This window comes from Tamandua tetradactyla, chromosome 2, assembly GCF_023851605.1.
Source record: "Tamandua tetradactyla isolate mTamTet1 chromosome 2, mTamTet1.pri, whole genome shotgun sequence".
NCBI lineage: Eukaryota > Metazoa > Chordata > Mammalia > Pilosa > Myrmecophagidae > Tamandua > Tamandua tetradactyla.
In genome coordinates this window covers 113,024,408-113,046,852 of record NC_135328.1, presented here as the reverse complement: position 1 = coordinate 113,046,852, position 22,445 = coordinate 113,024,408, and the positions used below count along the sequence as shown (strand labels likewise).

At 35.9% G+C, this 22,445-nt stretch overlaps 1 long non-coding RNA gene and 1 pseudogene across 1 annotated transcript in view; both read right to left on the bottom strand.

Moving 5' to 3' along the window:
- Window positions 1–22,445, bottom strand: part of LOC143673694 (uncharacterized) — a 135,046-nt gene that overhangs the window by 35,726 nt on the left and 76,875 nt on the right. The window lies entirely within an intron of this gene.
- On the bottom strand, window positions 18,648–20,670 carry LOC143661485 (double homeobox protein A-like; annotated as a pseudogene).

Below are 22,445 nucleotides of genomic sequence, written 5' to 3'. Positions count from 1 at the left end.
TTCATATCTAATAGCATTATAATTTATTTAAGTGCAACAAGGCCTTTGAAAGAATATGGAGAGGCAGTTTGTTTTCTCCCTCAGAAGGAAGGAAAGAAAATCTTTCTTCCACTGCCATCTGTTTCCTCTGTCTGAGAGTTCTCATGTGAAAAGTTTGGACACTCTAGGTATTCCAGGATAAAAGCTCTGAGAACCCACTGGAAGACTTCACAGAGTTCAGAAAGGGTAAATATCAAGGGGAATAAATAAGATACTCCATTGAGAGAAAGAGAAGTGATGCTGCTGTTCTTCAGAATCCTGACAGGTCCTTCAGGTTGGAGCACCATCAGATCAAGGAAGCATGTAAGTCAATCAGGTTTCTTTCTGTTTAAACCAATCCAAGTTGCATTTCTGTCACTTACAACCAAGAGTCCTCACAAATACACTGAGTAAGAAAATAGAAGCTATGAATCCTGAAAAAAAATGGAATTGGTACCCAGAAAGTAAACCATCCACCTAATTCGGTAAGACTTGTTTTATGACATAATTGCAAATTCATTTCAGAAAATTAGTAAACAGGAACACAGGGATGATGGATTGTTAAGGCAGGGTCCTATAAGGTTTTGTAGCCTGGCATCTGAGGTGAAATTACAACCCAGAAATCCTACAGCCAACCATTTTCCCTGGCCATTAACAATGAACAATGAAGGAGAAAAAAAAAAAAGGAAGCTGATTATGGACATTTACTCCCTTGACATGAAATATTTGAAACAGCCCACTGGTCCCTATTTTTAGATTAAAAACCAATCACTGGAAAAGGCCCATAACTAGCACAGTAATGAGCCAATGGCCATTTATTTATAGTTAACTCTAGCTGATTCATGAGCTGCAACTCAATGTCTGGGAAGTACTATGTGACTTCAGGACTTAATCCACTTATTTATGTGTGGCCAAGTCTTCTCCCATAGAAAATGTATATATGCAAACACACTGCTTTGTGTGTAGGTATAAAAGAAAGAGAAAGAATTATATATTCAGTGGTGCACAACCTGACTACCTTTTATGAATCTGTCCAATCATATATAGCTTTTCTATAACTTAGTTTGACTATCCACACTGAATTTACTGCAGGTTGCATGCAAAACTAACAGTGCAGGCAAATGGTAATGACAGCCTAAGAGAGAGACAGGCATTTTCATATATATTAATAGTTTATATGGAGAAAAACACTGAAGGATAATAGACGCACCAAATATTGCCAGAATGACAGATGAAATGCTGAAGTGATGAAAGACTGAAATTACAGTCCTTTGAGGTAGGCTTGGAGTAAACCAGCTACATAGCACATGGCAGAAATGTGTGGCAACAGTTGTGATAGAATTTGTCTTGATTAACGTTCCCTGGTGAAAAGATAAATCTTGCTAAAGGAGGTACTGGAAGTTCAGTGAATGGAAGCCCAATATTCATGCTGCTGTTTGCATTCAAAAGGAGAGCTAAGCCTAACCTTTTATTTTCATCATCTATAAGCCTACCTTGTTAAGAAAATATGCATTGTGTTTTCTCCCTTTTTCATGTCTCCTACAAATGACTGTTTTGAGAGTTGCTCATTCTATTCTTGAAATTAGGGCTTACAAATGTATATGTTTGATAACACATTTTATATCTACTAGCTCTTATAACATGATTATTACTATGATCAACTAACAAAAGACATTTGAGAAGATACAGCGAGAGGGAAGAAAAAGGTGGTTCTGAAGTGATATCAATAGATTGGCAGTATATCTAGCAGCAAAAAAAAAAAATTACTAAAAAATGTTATGTTTAACACTTCTACTAAGGAATGTATATGATAATAACTAGGATTCTATCACAATTAGACTGCTGTGACAATGAATAAATGCTAATACTCTACCTTAAGGCCATTCTTCTAGAATTGAGTCAGGTTGGAAAACCTTTAACTCACTGGGCAAGTTTCTTCTATTCAAAGAGAAACAAAAGTTAGAAACACAATCTTACTTCTTAGTGCCTCACTGTGGTTAATAAAATAAGAATGGCAGTAAATATTTTTAATTTGTATAAGGATGCACAATTTATAAAATTGATTCTCATTAACTGTTCTTTAAATCCTCACATTTGATCCCATTCTGTGGCAAACAAATTTGAAGAGATTGAGTCACTTGTCTGGAATTATACACCTTATAAATGCAGAAATAAAGCGTAGAACCCATATATTATCACTGAATATGTATTAATTATATACTGTAATTTAGAGCTAGAATAGAACAAGGGTAAAATGCCAGTTGTATGTTACACAGTATTCTAGTAGTTTCTCATCTATTAGCTAATTTAATTATCATGATAACCCGATGAGACAGGAATGTTTATTCCCATTTACAGATGAGAAAACAGATACTCAGAGTATTATAAAACTAGAGGTTCTTTCCACTACAGGCAGGGTCATAAATCTATGGCATAGTCAACGTTAATTATGCAGTGGCAAACAAGTACAAAACTAAGAAGAATAACTCACATTCTTTCCCAGTTTCAGAAAACAATTCCATTAGCAGGTGCTTATTAAGAACTCATTAAATACTAGCACTGTCCTGAGAATGGTGGGAGAAAGGAAGACACATAAAACAGGCTTCCTTTTCCCAAGAAGATTTCAGTACACTTGGAAGAACTTCAAAATGCCGATATATATATATATTCTATGTTATAAAATGCCAAGGAATATTTCATGCAAACAAAGTCGGGGAAAGGTATTAGTAAAATGAATAAAGCTCTCACTCTATTTCACCAGGATGGATGAAGGAGAAGAAAAAGATATTTTTCTCTTAAACAAATATCCTAAGTGCCTACCATGTGCCAGGCATTGGACTAGATAGTGTGGACACTATGATGACCAAGAGAACCAAGGCCCCAGCGAGACTGCTCAGAGCAATGCAGATTTCACAATAGAGAGCCTGTACACTATGGAAGGAAAAAACTCAAAATTTGTGATCAGAAGACCTGAGATTAGTTTCTGATCACTATTTACACGCCCTTTGGAAATTACATATGACTTTGAGGCTTGAGGTTGTCATTTGTGAAACAGGATTAAAATTATATCTATTTTTTTGCGCGAGAAAGAATAGGGGAAATGTAGGAAGCTATTCTAAACACTAAAAATCTACACAAGTGTAAGAAATTGTCACTTTTATACTCTGTGTCCAGCATAATAACTCTGGCTTCTTTCTCATATGAGTGAGAAATATACACTCTTGCCCGAGTCAGAACTCAGCTTTCTATGCGTATTAAGTATATGAGTAGAATGCCTTTTGGTTCTTAACTCCTCTATTCTTCTTCTATTACCCCCACTCACCTTACTTCGTGGCAATTCAGCTACCACTACTACCTGTTTCTATATATATACAAACTTTTCTCTTTGTGTATAGCTTTCTTTTATATTTTCAAAAATTCCTTCCTTCCCTCATTATCCCAACACAAGTGAACCCATAAATAAGTAACCATGAAAGCTTCATCCCCAAAATGTTTCAGGATTATTATTTGACTTATGGTCAATTCCACATGCCCTGGCCCTATCTCAGCTATTTGGCATGAATAATCCCAGCCCCAACCCTTCCCAAGAACCAGTAAAGGACATGGTGACAATGGTGTAACAAATATGCCCCACAGACAGCTTGAGTGGGATGACTTTTCCGTGCCTTCAACTGACAAAAAGATGGCCAGGTACTCCAAGAGATCATCTAGTGGAAGTCCAACCCTAATTACTATCCCTGAGAGGGGCTTAGCTTCCAGTTCTCCATTAAGGACCAGTGTGCCTGTCCCATTCCTATTCTTCCTTACTGGCCTCCAAGCAATGTCATTGGATGATACAAACCTATTCTGAAACCCTATATCTTATATCTCTACTCAGCATCTTCAAAATGGTATCTCTATTCCCTCGTCAGGAATTGAAGCCAGTATGTCTTAGAAAATGCTCTAATTAGCCTAATTCCACGTAGCATTCTATAACTAATGGAAAGACCCCTCTCTGGAAAGACTCATTTTGTCCCAGGCCCTTCCAGACTTTTCCCTAGTATGCCTTCCCCTGGCTTATGCTGACCTCTCTCCAGCATGCCAAGCTATGTGACTGTAGTGTTTCCAACCTTTCGCTGGAAGCCAGCAGTGACAGTTGCAGAGTAGAAGGAGGTGTGACTCACTCTTTTGAGTATTGTTTGCCACACATGTCAAAGCCCCAACACATTTTCCTACAACATTTTCATGCAAGAGAAAAGAATAAACTCTAGGACTCAGTCAACTGAGTTATTTCTTCCTGAAATATGATGCCAACAAACATCTGCCTCATTTGATTATCCTGATTTGCTTAAGGAACTCTCCTCAGGGTTAAGATCCTTATCTAGAGTGACATAATTTCACCTTGTCTAAAGGCTTAAGTATAAAACAAAGAAACACTATCTTGAGGTGTTCCTCAAACAGTTTTCACTGTGTAGTAAGATGATAAAACCTTACTTTAACAAGTTTTAAAACCTGGGTTAAAGTTGCAGATCTGTTACATGACAATTGTGGGGCCTTGGGTAATCTCCTTAATCTATCTAATTTTATGAGAAAAGAAGGGAGGAATTTTGCCAGTTGATTACTAAGACACTACCAGCTCTAACATTCTTTTCTAAGCATTCAAAGGAAGATAGTTGGGGGGTTTTCTGGCCACTTACTCATTAACAATGCAGTGTGGATAAGATAAGTTCCATCTTGGGCCCAATTTGCCCATGTCCCAAATAAATTACAGAATAACTGTTTCTCTTCTTCAATACTTTAATTTTTAAAATTGAGTAATTTTTCAGAACTTCTTCAGTCATTAAGTCAACAAATTATTTATTAAGTGACAGTACCAGGAACAGGACATATATCAGGGAAAATAAAATAAATATGCTCTCTGCCCTCATAATATTCATACTCTTATAGGGCGAGAAGTCCCTAAAGGTAAATAACTAAACAAAATAAAACAGGTTCTCACTTTTATTTATCAGTGCTTTCAGAGCACCATAGAATACATGGCTAGGGTAAAGAAAAATAACTATTTGATTAGATTGGTGAGTGAATGAATGAATGAATGAAAAAATCCGCATCATGGGAGCTCCAGAGTTTGTTCCAGGGTACTGCAAAAACTGTAAGGAAAAAACCTAACAATCTAGTTCTTCACTGCCATTAACACCCCAGTGAGAAATGCATGAGACACACAAATACTTATGCTTAGAAGCGGCCTAACCTGATCATTGCAAAATGAGTCTTTGGACAAGAAAGTAACGGGAAGCCAATGTCACAAGAAATGATGCCCAGGTGAATCAGAACATCTCAAAAGGAAGGAAAGTAGGGACTTAAAGTGGAAAATGTGTGCATAAGTATGAGTGAGTGCCCTGGAGGTTAGGAGGGGGTGCATCTCAGAGGTGTAAAAGCCACCTACATTGGCTATACCACTCCTAATGTCAAGTTCCCAGCGGTATGATACTGTAGAAAAATATAGGCTCAACCTGGTTTGCATAAATATAATCCAAAATTGACAGCCCAATGGTTTAGTTATATATATACACACACACACACACACACACACACATAAATATATATACACGCATACACACAAACACACACACACAAATGTTTACTGAAATTTATTTACTGAATTCATGAATACATTGGAATGCTAATTTGAAATTTGATTTTAGGGTCAAAGTTGTTTTAGGTCATTTTTATAGCATTTTCTCATAACACCTGCAGCACATAATAATGAGACCCATTTTGGCACATTCTTATGGTTTGCTGTCCAAAGAATAGGCAAAGTCATTTTTTATAGCTCTTGGTATAAATCATACATGGCCAGTGTAAATCAAATGCATTTTATAAATGAGCTTAATCAGTTATAATTTTCACTGCAATTTGCTCATTTGAACAGAGACAGAGAATATCTTCCGAGGTCTTAGGTTTATTGAAAAATGAGATGATTATTAAAGTCATGAAAGAGATTTGATTTCCTTTATGAAAGGGCATATTTTCCAAGTCCCAATGCACTTTCTAATCACATGCTCTTGAGGAGATTCTAAACATTTAATATCTAGGGTTCTTTACTTAAAACATTATCACACATTTTTAATCTCACTGTGTCCATGGTACTACTAGGTGCTAAAGTATTCATGGAAAGGGAATAGTACTCAGAACTAGACCTCAAGGCATTTATGGTCTGCAGGTTTTACTCAGCAGTAACAGTCATTTGAATAATCTGTACAGCTAACAAGAAAAAAATATATCAAGAAATTATAGCAAAACAGTGTGTTTAATGAAAGGGCAGTCATTTCCAATAAGGCAGCATTCAGAGAATGGCTGGAAAAGCTTGACATTTGGCTTATGATGAGGTAATTGGATCCTGTTCTGATGTTCTTATTAGAAAATCACATTTGGTTTTCTCCTTCAGCACTGAGTTCCACTATAACTGCCACACCAACACCATAGGTTTTCCAGTAACAAATATTTTATCAAGCACCTGTTTATATGGGCAGTATAAATTGGTGAAAATATTAAGGGTTTTAGAACTAGATATGTAAAAATAATAAAGACTTACTATGGGTCAGATACCCGTGTTAACTCATTTAATCCTCTCAACAAGCCTGTGAAGTAAATACTAATAGCATCATCCCTGTTTTATAGGTGAGGAAATCAACACCGATTTTTTGCCCTGATTTTAAAGATAAGGAAACTGAGGTTCAGAGAAGTCAAGTAACTTGCCCAAGATAAAGGTGACAGTAGAAATGAGATTCAGAACCAGATATATTTGATTTTTTAAAAATCTGTACTCCTAATCACTGATGAAGGCTACATTTTTTTTGTACAAGGTGTTTATACAGTCAAATATGATGAAAAAGAGATCAACTTCTAGTTCTTTTGCCTTTTATTTTTTCCTTTCCTTTTTCTTTTTTCTTCCTTTTCTTAATTTTTTGGTAAGGAAAGGGTAGTGTAAAGGAAAAAAGAATGCTGAGATTTTTAAGTCAGATAGGCAATTGATCTTCGATACAATGGTCAAGTCAACTCTACTGGACAGAGCAACCTCTTCAATAAATGGTGCTTGGAGAAAATGGATTTTTATAGCCAAAAGAATGAAAAAGGACCCATATCTCAAACCTTATACAAACATTAACTTCAAATGGATGAAAGACCTAAACATTAGAGCCAAGACCATAAAGCTTTAGAAAAAAAGACACGGAAATACCTTACAGATCTTGTGATAGGAAATGGTTTCTTAGATCTTACACACAAAACATGAGCAATGAAAAAAGAAATAAATAAATAGCATTTCTTCAAAATTAAACAATTTTGTGCATCAAAGGACTTTGTCAGAAAGTAAAAAAGGCAGCCTACACAATGGGAGATAATATTTGGAAACCACATAAAAGATAAAGGTTCGATATACAGAATATATAAAGAGATTCTATGACTCAACAACATAAAGACAAACAACTCAATTTAAAAATGGGCAAAAGACATGGACAGACAGACACTTTTTCTGAAGAAGAAATACAAATGGCTTAAAAACATATGAAAAGATGCTCAATTTCACTGGCTATAAGGAAAATGCAAATCAAAAACCACAAGGGGTTTTGATTTATATCATCTCAAACATACTAGAATGGCCATTATTAAAAAAAAAAAAAGAAAAGAAAGAAAATGACAAGTACTGGAGAGGACATGGAAAAAGAGGCACACTGATGCACTGTTGGTAGGAATGCAGAATGGTACAACCACTCTGAAAGGCAGTTTGGTGGTTCCTCAGGAAGCTACATATAGAATTGCCTATGATCCAGCAATCCCATTAGGTATATATTCGGAGGAAAGGAAGACAAAGACAGGATGGACATTTGCACACTGATGTTTATAGCAGCATTGTTCACAAGTGCCAAGAGATGGAAAGAGCCCAAATTTCCATCAATGGATGGCTGACTAAACAAACAACGGTATATATATACAATGGAATATTACACAGCTGTAAGAATAAAGTCATGATGAATGCAACAACATGGATGACCCCTGAGAACATTGTGCTGAGTGAAATTAGAAAAAAAAAGGATAAATACTGTATGTTTCATTAATATGAACTAACATTAATGAGCAAATTCTGAGAGTTAAAGCTAAGAACACAGGTCATCAGGAGATGGAAAGAGGGCAGAGATTGGGTATGTGATGCTGAAGGAATACAGAATGTTTAACAGGATTGATTGTAAAGATTCAGAAATGGATAGTGCAATACTATCTGATGGTAGCACAGTACTGTAAGCACACTGAACAAAACTGAATGTGAATACAGTTGAGGGGGGAGGGCTGGGGGCATGAAGGAAAGACAGAAGATAAAGACTGGGATGGTATGACTTAGTGAAGCCTAAAGTGAACAATGATGGTGGTTAAATGTACAAATATAAGAAAGTTTTTGCATGTGGGAGACAAATCAATGTCAACATTGCAATGTGTTCAAAGTGGGATGGTATTTGAAAAAAATACAATCAATGCAAACTAGGGTCTATAGTTAATAATAACACTGTAATATGCTTCCACTGAATTTAACAAAGGAAATATGCCACAGCTAAATGTCAATAAGTGAGGGATAATGGGGGAGAGGTATGGGATTCCTTGTGGAAGAAATGGAAATATACTCATTTAGATTGTGGTGATGAAGCCATGGCTATGTGCTTTTACTGGGGACCACTGATATTTTACTTAGGTTGGATTGTATGATGTGTGAATAAAACTGTTTAAAATTGAATAGAGAGGGGGTGCATGGGTAGTTCAGTGGATAGAATGCCCACCTTCCATGCAGAAGACCTGGGTTCATTTCCTGGACCATGTACCCTCCCCTCTCCCCCCAAAAAAGTGAACAGAGAAATGCAAGTGCTGGAGAAAATGTGGAGAGAGAGAGATGTACTTATTCACTGTTGGTAAGGAAGGAGAGTGGTACAGTTTCTCTGTAAGGCAGTGCGGTGGTTCCACAGGAAGCCAGGTGTGGGGTTACTGTATGATCCTGCAACCTCACTGTGAGGTGTATAGTTGGAAGAACTGAGAGTAGGGATGAGAATGGACATTTGCACACTGTGTTAATGGCAGCAGTGTTAGCAATTTTTAATGGATAGAAGTGGCATAAGGGACCATCAACTGAGAAATGGAAGGCAGAATTGTGATGTATACATACAATGGAATATTAACCAACTACAAAAAGGAATGAAGTTGTGAAGTATGCAACTAGGTGAATGAAACTTAAGGACACTATGTTGAGTGAAATAAGACAGAAATGAAAAGACAAATATTTTAATGCCTCACTAATTCAGAGTAACTATAATGTGCAAACTCTGAGAATTGAATTCAAAACCACAGATCATTAGGGGAAGGCCTATTGTAAATATTCCTAGATTATAAGCTCTTACAAAAGACACATCCATTTCAGAGTGGTAACTGTCATTTATAAATTCCGAGATGCTGAGCTTTGTGTATAACCTGATCATTCCCTGGAACTTCAGGTGTCTATGTGACACCTGAGACTCAGAGCTAAAGTTCTACACCTATGAAAGTCAGCATTATCCCAAATAGCAATTGTTAAAAACACTAAAAAGGAGGTCAGACTTCAATTAGAGATATGAATGAAAATGATCTTGTTAGGACTAAGGTAAATCATACTAAAGGGTAAAAGATATTGACTGTATATTAAAACTTCAACTTCTGTGTGAGACCAAAGAAAGAGATGTTTATTTGGTGCAAAATTTATATTTCCAGTAACACAATATCTAATTTAACTTTCATGGTCAGCTAATTTGAACACCATAATTACATGGTATGTTGAATAGGAGTGAGATCTTGTTGATGTTTACAAGTTAGTGTGATGCACCAATACAACCCAGAGTAATGTGGGCAGAAGATAAAAAAAGGTATTTGCAAAATCCCCTTGAGGGGCTGGGGGAAAAGGTGAAAATATTACACTTCTCCACCTGAGGAAGACCTGATATTCTCATAAGCATTGGTGATTCCCAGGTTGATGGGCCAGGCCCTCAATCTTGGGGCTTGTCCTTATGAAATTTATTCCCGCAAAGGACAATCTAAGCTTATTTAAAATTATGCCAAGAGTCAATTCTAAAGAACCTCTTTTGTTGCTCAGATGTGGTCTCTCTCTCAAAACCAACTCAGCATGTAAACTCACTGCCCCCTCCCTACGTGGGGTATGACTCCCAGTGGTGTAAATCTCCCTGGGAATGTGGGACATGACTCCCAGGGATGAGCCGGGCTCTGGAATCATGGGATTGAGAAAGACTTCTTGGCCAAAAGGGGGAAGAGAAATAAAACAAAATAAAGTATAAATTTCAGAGGCTGAAAGATTTCAAATAGATTTGAAAGGTCATTCTGGAGGTTATTCTTAAGCAGTATATAGATACCTCTTTTTGTTTTTTTTATATATTGGAGCAGCTAGAGGGAAATATTTGAAATTGTTGAACTATAATTCAATAGCCTTGATTCTTGAAGACGACTGTATAATTAGCTTTTCAAGTGCGACTGTGTGGTTGTGAAAACCTTGTGTCTGACACTCCCTTTATCCGTGTGCTGACAGATGAGTAAGAAAATAAAGACAAAAATAAATAAATAATGGGGGAGGGGGGATATGGGATGTTTTCGGTATTCTTTTTTCCTTTTATTTTTATTTTCATTCTTATTTTTATTTTTTGGCGTAACTAAAATGCTCAAAAATCTATTGTGGTGATAAATGCATAACTATGTGATGATACTGTGAACCACTGATTATATACTTTGGATGATTATATGGCATGTGAATATATAATATATATCAATAAAATTGCATTAAAAAATAAAATCAGGTAGGCCTTTCTCTTCTCATAAATTGTCCTAGGGCCTTAAAGGAAACTGCACACCTATAAATGGGGTCTGACAAGAATATTGTTTCCCATTTAAGAAAACTGTCCTCATCAATTTAAGTTCCCTCTGGTCAGGGAACATAGCAAATCTTCTATATTCCTTCTTAGCATCTCACTCCCTTTATTTCTTGCCTTGATTCAATTAATTCAAAGAGATAAGTTGCTAGAGAAGACAATACCTCATTCAGTACAGATATGACAATATGCTTATCAAGAAGCCAGTGCAAATGATGCTCCACATCAGACAGCACTATTGTATTTGATTCTTGTTCTAGATCTCTTCAACTATTCCTTTCAGGTAGCAGATCAATAGTAAATACCTTTACATACTTGAAAACTGAAGCATATGATTTAATTTTGAAAAAGTTCATATAGAATAAGATTTAGGAGATTATCAGATTAGTTTTCCTATATATGGTGCATTTAGTTTACTCATTTAATCGCTGACAGAAGGGTTTTTAAATAAGAATTATCCGCATATACTAAAAGAAAGAAATGTTGTAGTGTTCCCTCTGCAATACTCTTTTGAATTATTTAATTTCTAAACAATGAGATGCCCTAATGTTTTAAACTTAACATTCTTCTTTGGCTCCCAAATGTTTTCAGAAATAACTTTTTCTTTGCTAATTTCCAAATCTTGGCTGCATTCCCTGCTAATTTCAAACATATGTCATATATGAAATATGTTATTTTCCCAAGCCTACTTCTGGCAAGAAGGGATTTTGGAACTGGCATAGAAAGATTTGGGGACAAACAAACTGGGCAGCTAGAAGGTGCCACAACTCAATAACAATTGTATCTTTTTCATCTATCTCTAGGTCCACAAAGGCAAGGGCAATAAAAGGGTGAGTGGGCTCTGATAAGAATTTCAATGTGAAGTAAAACATATCTTGATATTTTATATCTCATCCTGTAACTTACCTTCCAAAAGAATCTCTAACATATAGCAATAATTTTGGTAGGATACCATGTATTAAGTGAACTTAAGACCTGATAACTAGAGTATAATACTGATATCGTCACTCTATTTCTCTGAGACTTATAGTCAAAAGACATAAACAGATAAAGCAATGTAAAAATTCCTTCTTAACCTCAAAAGATACTCTATTCTGATAGCACTTGAAAACTCTGGACATTTCCAATTATATAAAATCTTTTTTTTTCCATATCCTCTAAAAATGATTTTGTGAAGAACTCTATGTACTCAATAGATAAAAATAATGTGAGCTCATCCCAGCTATCTAGATCAGTACTTGAGGACCATGATATAACCCAAGGTGCCACTGTTTTCTCCTTATAAACCTTCAGATTCATGGTAAGTAGGTTAATAAAAAGAACAATCAGTGTAATAAAAAGAAAGCTTGTCTGGAGGAAATAAAACAGCATACCAGGCCCAATTTCATCCTTTCTTAAAATAGTGGATTGATTACAGAAATCTCTCTGTTCTCTCTGCCTTTTCCAGGAGAATGTGCCTGGGCTACCCTGCTGGAGGATGAGAAGGGGGGAACTGAGGTAAGTCAATCAGTGTTCCAGCCAAGCTCCCAGACATGTCAGAGAGCATAACTAAGATCACTAAAGCCACCTAGCCTAGTCACAGCTGACAAAGACACATGAGTGAGTCCTGCCAAACCCAATCCACATTAGCAGAAATTACTCAGCTTAATTGTAGACTGATGAAAATAATAAATGGTGGTTGTTCTAACTTCTAAATTTGGGAATTTTTAATGTAGAAAGTTAACTGATGCCCTCCCTAGCTTACTCTAGTGGCATTCCTGTTTGCCTGACAGCATAACAAAGGTTATTATATAAACAAGTGCTTTTAGGAAGTCTGTGTACATTATTATTAATAAGTAACTCTAAGTTTTAGGGAAGTATTAAAATAAAAATATCCAAATGGTTCTTTGTGTATAAAGATCTAGATATTCCATCTTTCAGAATTAAATATTAAATTTAGGTACAAATGCAAAAACTGGCTCAGTTACAGAACAGCAGATGGCACCTATTCAAGTACCAAGAAGAGCTTGATTAACAGATCTGAAATGGTTTTAAAACTCAAATGATAAAATGATTTTTATCTGTCATTGATTTTTAAATGAAGAGATTATTCTAGCAACTTAATTGTTCAATTCAGTTTTCAAAATCTTGTTTTCACTTGAATTTACTTTAAAATTTCTTTTAAGATGAGCTTAGCTTGAGAGCTTCTAGTTTTAAGTGGCATTTGGCTAGCTGCTGTTCCTTTTTCCTAAAATACCTATAAAGACCCAGAAAAAAAAAGATTAAAAAACAGAATACTGAAAACTAACTATCATCTAAATCTAAAGGGAATTTCATTTAACTATTAAACCAAATGAGGTACCAGTCACTGGCTGATCCAAATGTCATATGTGAGAATAAGAATGGCTCACCTGAGGGGTAGAAAATTTTCTTTCTCACCCATTCACTGCCTCTTTGACTTAGAGAGGCATACTTACACATAACCAGAAAAAAAAATGATTAGCTATGCCTCAATTGCGTAGAAGGTTATATGAGATAGTCATAATACCATTTCTTTTTCCTTTCCTTTGATTCACCAACATCTTTTCACGTCCTGCAATTTTGAAAAAATAAATGACAGAGGATGCAAAGTACATGCAGAGTAGAAGATGCATATTATATCCTGGGTGGTGGTCCCATAGTTTAATACAGTAGGGAGAAGGTACTAGAAGAATCTTGAAAACAGTTTATATTAGATAACTAATATATACCATTACTCCAAATTGCCAGAGAATCAGACTTGAAGCTAAGGGGTGATACCATTAAGGTTTAGATAGAAGAATCAACTTGGTAAATGCCAGCTCTCTAGATACTAGAATGTATGCTGGGAACTAAGTAAGTATATCTATCTGTTTATTAGCTATGTATCTGAAAAATGAGTTTAGTTAACTTTCATATAGAAAATGAAAATGCTTATCTTTGCATCTACCATGTTGTAAATACTAGGTCAAGGATAGATATCTTCCTTCAAGAAAGAATATAGAAAAAATAATTATCAAAATAGAGCTAGAAAACATCTACTTCTAGGCATGTAGAGCAGAAAAATTTTCTCTATTCCTCCTGCTAAGTATAACTTAAAAACCCTAAATGTTACATGTAAAACAAATATTCAGGGACTCTGAAAGGGGATGAAAATAAGGCACACTGTCAGGGGCCCTGGACACAAGGAAAAATGCTGTAGTAACTTCCAGTTCTTTTCTTATTTCCTCATATATCCCAAACTTGGGGTGGAAGACTCTAACTTAAAACCTGGTAATATCAAAGGACACAAAGAAAGCCCTAACGAAAATCCATGCTTTCAAGATAACAGTTAGGAAAGGGACAATTGAGCATGAGAGAAAACATTTAGATATTAACAGTTTTACTCTACCAAATATCACATTCCAAAAAAATACAGTAAGAATTCAAATTAAATTTAAAAGACAATCAGTACATTCTAACACTGAGATGAAAGATATGGCAGAATTATTTGACAAGACATTTTTTAAAAGCCATCCTAAAAATGCTTCAAGTGACTACAAACCACTTGAAACAAACAAAAGCAGAAAAAAAGGAAAGTCTCAGTAATAGAAGGTATAAAGATATAAAGAACTGACTGAAAATATTAGAACTGAAAAGCATAATGACCAAAATAAGAAACTCAATATATGATTCAGCAGAAGGATGGAGATGACAGAGGAAAGAAGCAGTGAACCTGAATATAGCACAAAGCAAATGATCCAATCTTGTTCTGAGATAAAATAGGCTAAAAGAGATAAAATAGGTTAAAAAATGAATGTATCTTCAAGGATTTATGGGAATGTACCAAAAGATCTAATATTTGCATGATTCGAATCCTGAAAGAAGGAAGCAAGAAGAAGTCAAGGCAGAAAAAATGCTTGAAGAAATAATGGCAGAAAACATCCAAAATTTGGCAAATGACAGAAACAACAAAATCAAGGAGGTGAATGAACTGAAAAAAGGATAAATCACAGAAGCAATGCACACAAAATAATCATTTTCAAACTTCTGAAAACTAAAGAGAAAGAAAAAATCTTCAAAGCAGCTAGAGAAGAACAATATCTTACCAATAGCGTAAAACAACTCAAATGACAATGTATTTATCGACAGAAACCATGCAGAGCACAGGGTTCAAGTACCAAAAAATAAAAGTATTATAAAACCAGAATCCTATACTAAGTCAACATATTCTTTAGAAATGAAGAAAAATTCAAAACATTCTCAGATGAAGGAAAAGTAAGAGAATTTGTCACCAGCAAACCTAACCATTTAAAAAAGGGCTAAAGGATTATGGGAATCTATTGAAGTCAAGTTATTATTAAAACAAATATGATTGTTATATACTTAGAATATTAAATAGTAACCTCACGGTAACCAAAAAGAAAACACGTAAAAAAATATACCTGGGGAGAAATTAGAAGGGACACAAAACATTACAATACAAAACAATCAAAAATAATATGAAAGTAGGAATTCATGTAAGGATTGAAGGATAAAAAAGGGATAGGACCTATAAAGACTAAAGAGCAAAATGGCAGAAAAAAAGTTCTGCATTATTAGCAGTGACTTTAAATGTAAATGGATTAAACTCTCTAGACAAAAGGCAGAGATTGGCAGAATGGATAAAAAAAAAAGCATGGCACAACTACATACTTTCTATAAGACACTACCTTAAATTTAAAGACATAAGTAGGTTGTAAGTGAAAGGATGGGGAAAAAATATGTCATGCAAGAGAGCTGGGGTGGCTATAAAAAGTGCTGGTTTAAAAGGACATATGTACCCTAGAAAAGTAATGTTTTAATCCTAATCCCATTTTGTAAAGATAGCTATTTCTTCTATTTCCTATTCAGTACTGTATGTTGGAAACTAATTAGATTATCTCCATGGAGATGCGACTCAATCAAGTATGGATATTAAACTTGATTAGGTGGAGATGTGTTTCCATCCATTCTATGTGGGTCTTGACTGGTTTTACTGGAATCCTTTAAAAGAAGGAGCATTTTGGAGAAAGCCTCAGAACAACATAGCCACGAGAAGCAGAGAGTTCACCAGTCAGCAACCTTTGGAGATGAAGAAGGAAAAGGCCTCCAGGGGAGCTTCATGAAACAGGAAGCCAAGAGAGAAAGCTAGCAATGATGTTCTGTTCACCATGTGCCTTTCCAAATGAGGGAGAAACCCTGACCATGTTCACCATGTATCTCTTCACTTGATAGAGAAACACTGAATTTCATCAGCCCTCTTGAATCAAGGTACTTTTCCCTGGATGCTTTAAATTGAACATTTCTATAGACTTGTTTCAATTTGAACAATTTCACAGCCTTAGAACCATAACTTGTAACGTACTAAATTCCCCTTTTTAAAAAGCCATCCCATTTCTGGTATATTGCATTCCAGCAGCTAGCAAACTAGAACAACTAATATCAGATAAAATAAACTTTAAGTCAAAAATAGTTACTAGAGATAAAGATGGTCACTAAATACTGATAAAGGGGACAATTCAAAAAGAAGATGTAACCATTATAAATATATATGCACCTAAAAGAAGAACCCCAAAATATATGAAGGAAATACTGACAGATTTCAAGGGAGCAACTGACTATTCTGCAACAATAGTAAGCAATTTTGACACACCACTCTCAATAAGGGATAAACATCCAGTGAGAAGATCAGTAAGTATAAGACTTGAATGATTAACTAAACCAACTACATGTAACAGACATATATATAACACTTCACCTTATCAAAAAAAGAACATGTTTTTCTCAAGGACACAAGGATCATTTTCCAGGACAGACCATATGTTGGGTCACAAAACAAGTCTCAATAAATGCAAAAATATTGAAATCAAACAATGTACATTTTCTGACCACAGAAAAATAACTGAGGAAGAAATAGAAAATTCACAAATATGTGGAAATTTAAAGACATACTCTTAAACAACCAAAGGGTTAAAGAGAAATTAGGAAATACATTGATGAGAATGAAAATGAAAATACAACATACCAAATTTATGGGAAGCAGGGCAGTGCTAAGACGAAAATATATAGCTCTAAAAGCTTACATTAAAAAGGAAGAAAGCCTTCAAATCAGAGACCTAACCTCAAATCTGGAAGAACTAGAAAAAGAAAAGCCAATGAAACTCAAAGTAAGCAGAATGAAGGAGATAAAGATCAAAGTGGTGATAACGAAATAGAGAATTTAAAAAAAATAAAGAAAATCAACAAAACCAAAAGTTAGTTCTTTGAAAAAAATCACTAAAATTGACAAACCTTTGGTAGGACTGATAGAGAAAAAGAGAGAGAGAACACAGGTAATTAAAACCATAAATGAAACATTTCTAAATGAGATATTATATCAACTCCACTGAAATAAAAGGAGTTGACTATAAGAAGTTGCAATGAACAAATTGCATGTAAATAAACTTGATAAATTAGATGAAACGTGAAATTCATAGACACACAACTTATAGTGACTCAAGAATAAAGAGACAATCTCAATAAATCAATATCTAATAAAGAGATTTAATCAGTAATCAAAAATCTACCATATAAGAGAAGCATGGGCCTCTCTCTCTTTTTTTTTTTTAAACAGATATTTGTACAACTTTATTCACAATAGCCAAAAGGTAGAAGCAACCAAAGTGTCCACCAATATAAGATTGGATAAACAAAACATTGTTGATACAAGCCATGGATTATTCAACCATAAAAAGGAATGGAGTTCTAATTCTTGCTGCAACATGGATGAATTTTTGAGATTTCATGTTGGGTGAAATAAGCCAGACACAAAAAGATAAACATTGTATGACTGTATGATCTCATTTATATGAAATACACATAAGCAAACTTCATAGACAGATTACAGGTTACCAGGAGCCACGGTGGTGGGGAGAGGGTAGTAGGTGTGGCAAAAGGGGAGTTATTGCTTAATAGAGTTTCTGCTTGAGATGAAAAAGTTGAGGTATGGATGCTTGTGATGGTAGCACAATACTGTGAATAGAATTAATGCTACTGAATTGTGCACTTGAAAGTGGTAAAAATGAGAAATTTTGAGTTGTACATTTGGTACTACAAAAATATAAAAAAATAAAAAAGATTAAAGTGAAAAAACAGCTCTATCTTCAACTTTCCACCTCTCTTCCCAAGAGGTAACTCATGTGAGATGGAGGTGTAACTGAGAAATTAGGATTTAACAAAGGACTGTGACTACTGCCTCATTATATAGATATTTCTTTCTAGTGTCAAGTATTTTAGAATAACCAAAAGGAAATACTTAAAGCTGTTGAACTGTAACCCAGTATCCCTGATCCTTAATAATGATTGTATAACTATATTGAGGAAAAAATTTCAATTGCCCGTGTGGCTATGGATCTACTTCTGGATATTTTGTTCTGTTAATCAACACTGTCTTAGTTAACTCTATTGTAGTAGTAGTGGTCAATAAGATGGAGGGGTAAGGGGTATAGGATGTTTGGGGTTTCTTTTTTATTTTAATTTCTTTTTCTGGAGTAATGCTAATGTTCCAAAAATGATCAGGTGATGAATGCACAACTATGTGAACCAATGGCTGTATACTTTGGATGGATTGTGCAGTGTATGAATATATCTCAATAAAATCACATTTATAAAAAAAAAAGAGGGAGACAATCAATGTTACCAGTTTCTTGAACATCTTTGGAGAGAAATTGTAAGCATAACAAGGTCTCTGAATTTGTGTCCATTCCCCACATAAATGGCAGCACATTCTACCGATAGAAGTTAGCTCTTCAGGAGGCTTCCTGAGTTGGCATACTATCTTTCCATCTTTATTGCAATTATTCAATCCATTGTCGAAAAGTATAGGTCTTTTACTGTGTAGTGCTACTGAAAAACTAAGTGTCACTTAGTTTTGCTTGTCTGGTGTTTCCTCGTGATTAAATTAAGTATGTGCACTTTTGGCAGTAATATCACAGAAAGGATGTTTTGTCTTTCTTAGATGCTTCATATCAGGAGGCACCTCACCTCAGTCCATGTTATTGCAGATAAAGCAAATTTCAAGCACTTGGTTAAGGTAAAGTCTGTCAGTTTTCTCCAATACAAATTTCCTTTTGTAATTAATAAGGAATCCATGGGTAAGATTCTCTGAGACAATGTATATCTTGTTCTTCAAAAAACATTCATTTCAAGAGTTTTACATCCACTGATGATTTTTGTCTGAACCAATTCTTACTGTGATGATTTAAAATGTGCTAGTTTTATTTTCACTGTCCTCAAACTCTGCTGAACTCCAGATCCAAGCTGGGTGAGGAGTGCTATGACATGCCTCTTGGACTTGTTTCTGCCTTCTGAAGTCTTGCTTACCATTTCCAGAATGCTCAACTTGCAATTTCAGAGGAAGAGTGCATTCCCAGGAAGAGTGAGATAGATTTGGGTCTCAGAATGATGACATCTGATACACTGAACTTGTTTCTATGACCCCTCATTCTGGCTCCAGAGAAATAAAACAGTTCTAGCGAGGTTGGTGACATTTTGTGTAGCTTCTGTGGCTTGAACTCTCTCTTCTCAGAGACCTTGTGCCTTGTCTCTTATTTTTCCTCGGATCTCAGCAGGTTCTCTTTTTCTTTGGTCATAGAATTGAGATCTTTGGTTTTGAAACCAAATTTGGACTCTTGCCTCTGAAACCCCAATTTCTTTAGCGAGTCTCTCTGGAATCAATCCCAGGGTAAGGGTTTTTCTTGAAAGCCTTGATGAGAGTGCATAATTGGGAAGATGTATAGGTGGTCTGGCACCGCCTGGCTTCTCTAACTTGAGTCTCTGCAGGGGCATCTGGTCTGTGGGCTTGGCTTGATTTGAAGGCCTGCTCAGGTTCTGTCCTCTGGAAGGAGTGTCTAGCTCTTTGATTCTGAAACCAAATTTGGATTCTAGACTCTTCGGTGTTAATTTCTAAAGCAAGTTTTTGTTTGGTAGCATAACCTGGGTAAGGTTTTTGGTTGAAAGTGTCTATGAGGATTTTCAGCTGATCTGGTGTGAATTTGGTGCGACTGTGCCTTTGACATGTAGAGATGGTCTCGTTTGCAGAGCCTTTCTGGGCCATGTTGAAAGAGATCCTTGGTGTCTCAAACATGTGAGTAGGAGTGGGCCTCTCTTTCTAAGCCAACTTGACAGCTGAACTCACTGCCCTCCCCACTACATGGAACATGATTCCCAGGGATGTAAATTTTCCTGGCAATGAAAGACAGAACTCCCTGAATAAGTCAGGACCTAGAAGCATGGGATTGAGAAAAGCTGTATGTCCAAAAGAGGGATGAGAGAAATGAGACAAAATAAAGTTTCAGTGGCTGCTGAGAGATTTCAAACAAAGTCAAGAGGTTATCCTGGAGGTTATTCTTATGTATTATATAGATATCCCTTTTTAGTTTATGGCAGATTGAAGTGGCTAGATGGAAGAACCTGAAACTATTGAACTGTGTTACAGAAGTCTTGATTCTTGAAGAAAACTGTGTAATGATATAGCTTTTACAATAGGATCATGTGATTATAAAAATCTTGTGTCTCATGCTCCTTTTACCCAGGGTATAGACAAATGAGTAAAAAATAAGGAAAAATAGGGGGTGTGAAGATAGTTAAGTGGTAGAATTCTTGCCTGGCATGCAGGAAACACAGGTTCAATTCATGGCCCATGCACTTCCCAAAAAAACAAACAAACCAACAAATAAAAATTCAACAAATGGTGCTGCAATAGGATACTCACATGGGGAAAGAATGAAATGTGACCTCCACCATATAGCATACAAAAAAAAAAGTAAATAAATAATACAGAAGGATAAGGTGTAAAAAAAAAATGGGGAGATCGAAATACTAGAGGTGGGACAAGAAGTCAGCACAGTGAAGGGTGGAATTTAGTTTCTTCTACAGAGCAGCTAGTAAATACCGAGGAATGGTACAGAATAACTGCTAGGGGAGCATCAGTTACCAGACACACAGCATACACCAGACTGGACCAGGTAGGTCAGACTCCATAAAGAACTGCAAGTCCCCAAGCCATGGAGACCAGCACCCTACAGCACAAGCAGGGCAGGTTGGTTCCCTGAGGGTAAAGGAAATAGACCTTACTAGCAGCAAGGGCTTAGATCAATTAAACTCCAGTTGTGAAATTAAACAACAACTTCTGATTATTGAAAAATCTGGAATAAGCACTAAAGTTATGAAGAGACTTTGCCCCACCAGAGAGGGGCCAGGGTGGAAAAAAAAAAACAGAGGCTTTAAGAGATGGATAGCACAAATAATGGAATAGGGCTGGGCCCCAACAAAAAGGGGCACATAGAGCCTGGAGATACATATAGCCATGTACCAACCTAAGCTCTTGATTGACAAACCCAAGGAGCAGAGTTCTGGCTCTGAAAAGACTTCTTTTTTTTTTTTTTTTTGCTTTTTTTTCTACTCCTTAACAGCTCATTAGATAGAACTAAACACACTCTCAGGCTCAGACACTGCCCTATGCAAGGGCAGAATTAAGCTTGTCTGAGAGACAAAGTAACTAGTCAGGTGAAAGGAGCTAATTCCCTAAAGGGTGTATCTTCCCCAAGAGAAAGGTGGGGCACTGCTCAAGTGGAATCCCTTCTTCAAGGTATTCTGGCCTCAGGGACTGGAAAATTGAAGCAATTAAACCCATCCTACCGCCTCACCTGTCTCAACCACATCCCTGGCAGGAAAAGCCTGCTGAAATTTAAGGCACCACATCACTTTAAGCTGGTAGGAAGAGGCAGGCAGAGAGACACAACATGCTGGGCAGCATAGGAAAAGCACAGAGTCTAGAAGCTTCATAAGGAAGTCTGACAACCTGCTGGACTCATCAGGGAGAACTGATGCAGCCTACTCCTCCTGAAATGTGTATTTGTCTGGTCTGGAGAAATCTGATTGGGGTCTAAAATATCTGAGGAGATCCTCCTGAAAAAAAAAAAAAAAAAACAGAGGGGCTCCATATAGGCAGGGCAAGAAACAGAAAAAAAAGAACTGAAAAATTCTGATCACTTTAAAAGAAGCTATGCTAGAGGTCTAGAGTAGGTTGAACTGAATGTCAAAGCACAGAGAACAAAGCCATCCACAAGAAAATCCTAGGTAAAAGAGGGAAAACAGGCTTCAAATTAACTAATTGAGGTAATCAAATGCCTGAATACCAGCAAAAATAAGGAGTAATACCAGGAAAATTGAAGATATGGCTCAGTCAAAGGAACAAACCAAAAATTCAAATGAGACACAGGAGTTGAAACAACAAATTCAGGATGGTAGAACAGACACGGAAAATCTCATCAAAAATCAAATCAGCAAGTTCAGGGAGGATATAAAGAAGACACTGGGGAAAAAAAAAAGAACCCAAAAGTTTGAAAAAACAATCACAGAACTTATGGGAATTAAAGGGACAATAGAAGAGATTTAAAAAAAAAAAACAGATTTGAAGAGGCAGAAAAAAAGATTAGTGAATGAAATAACTGGACATCTGAA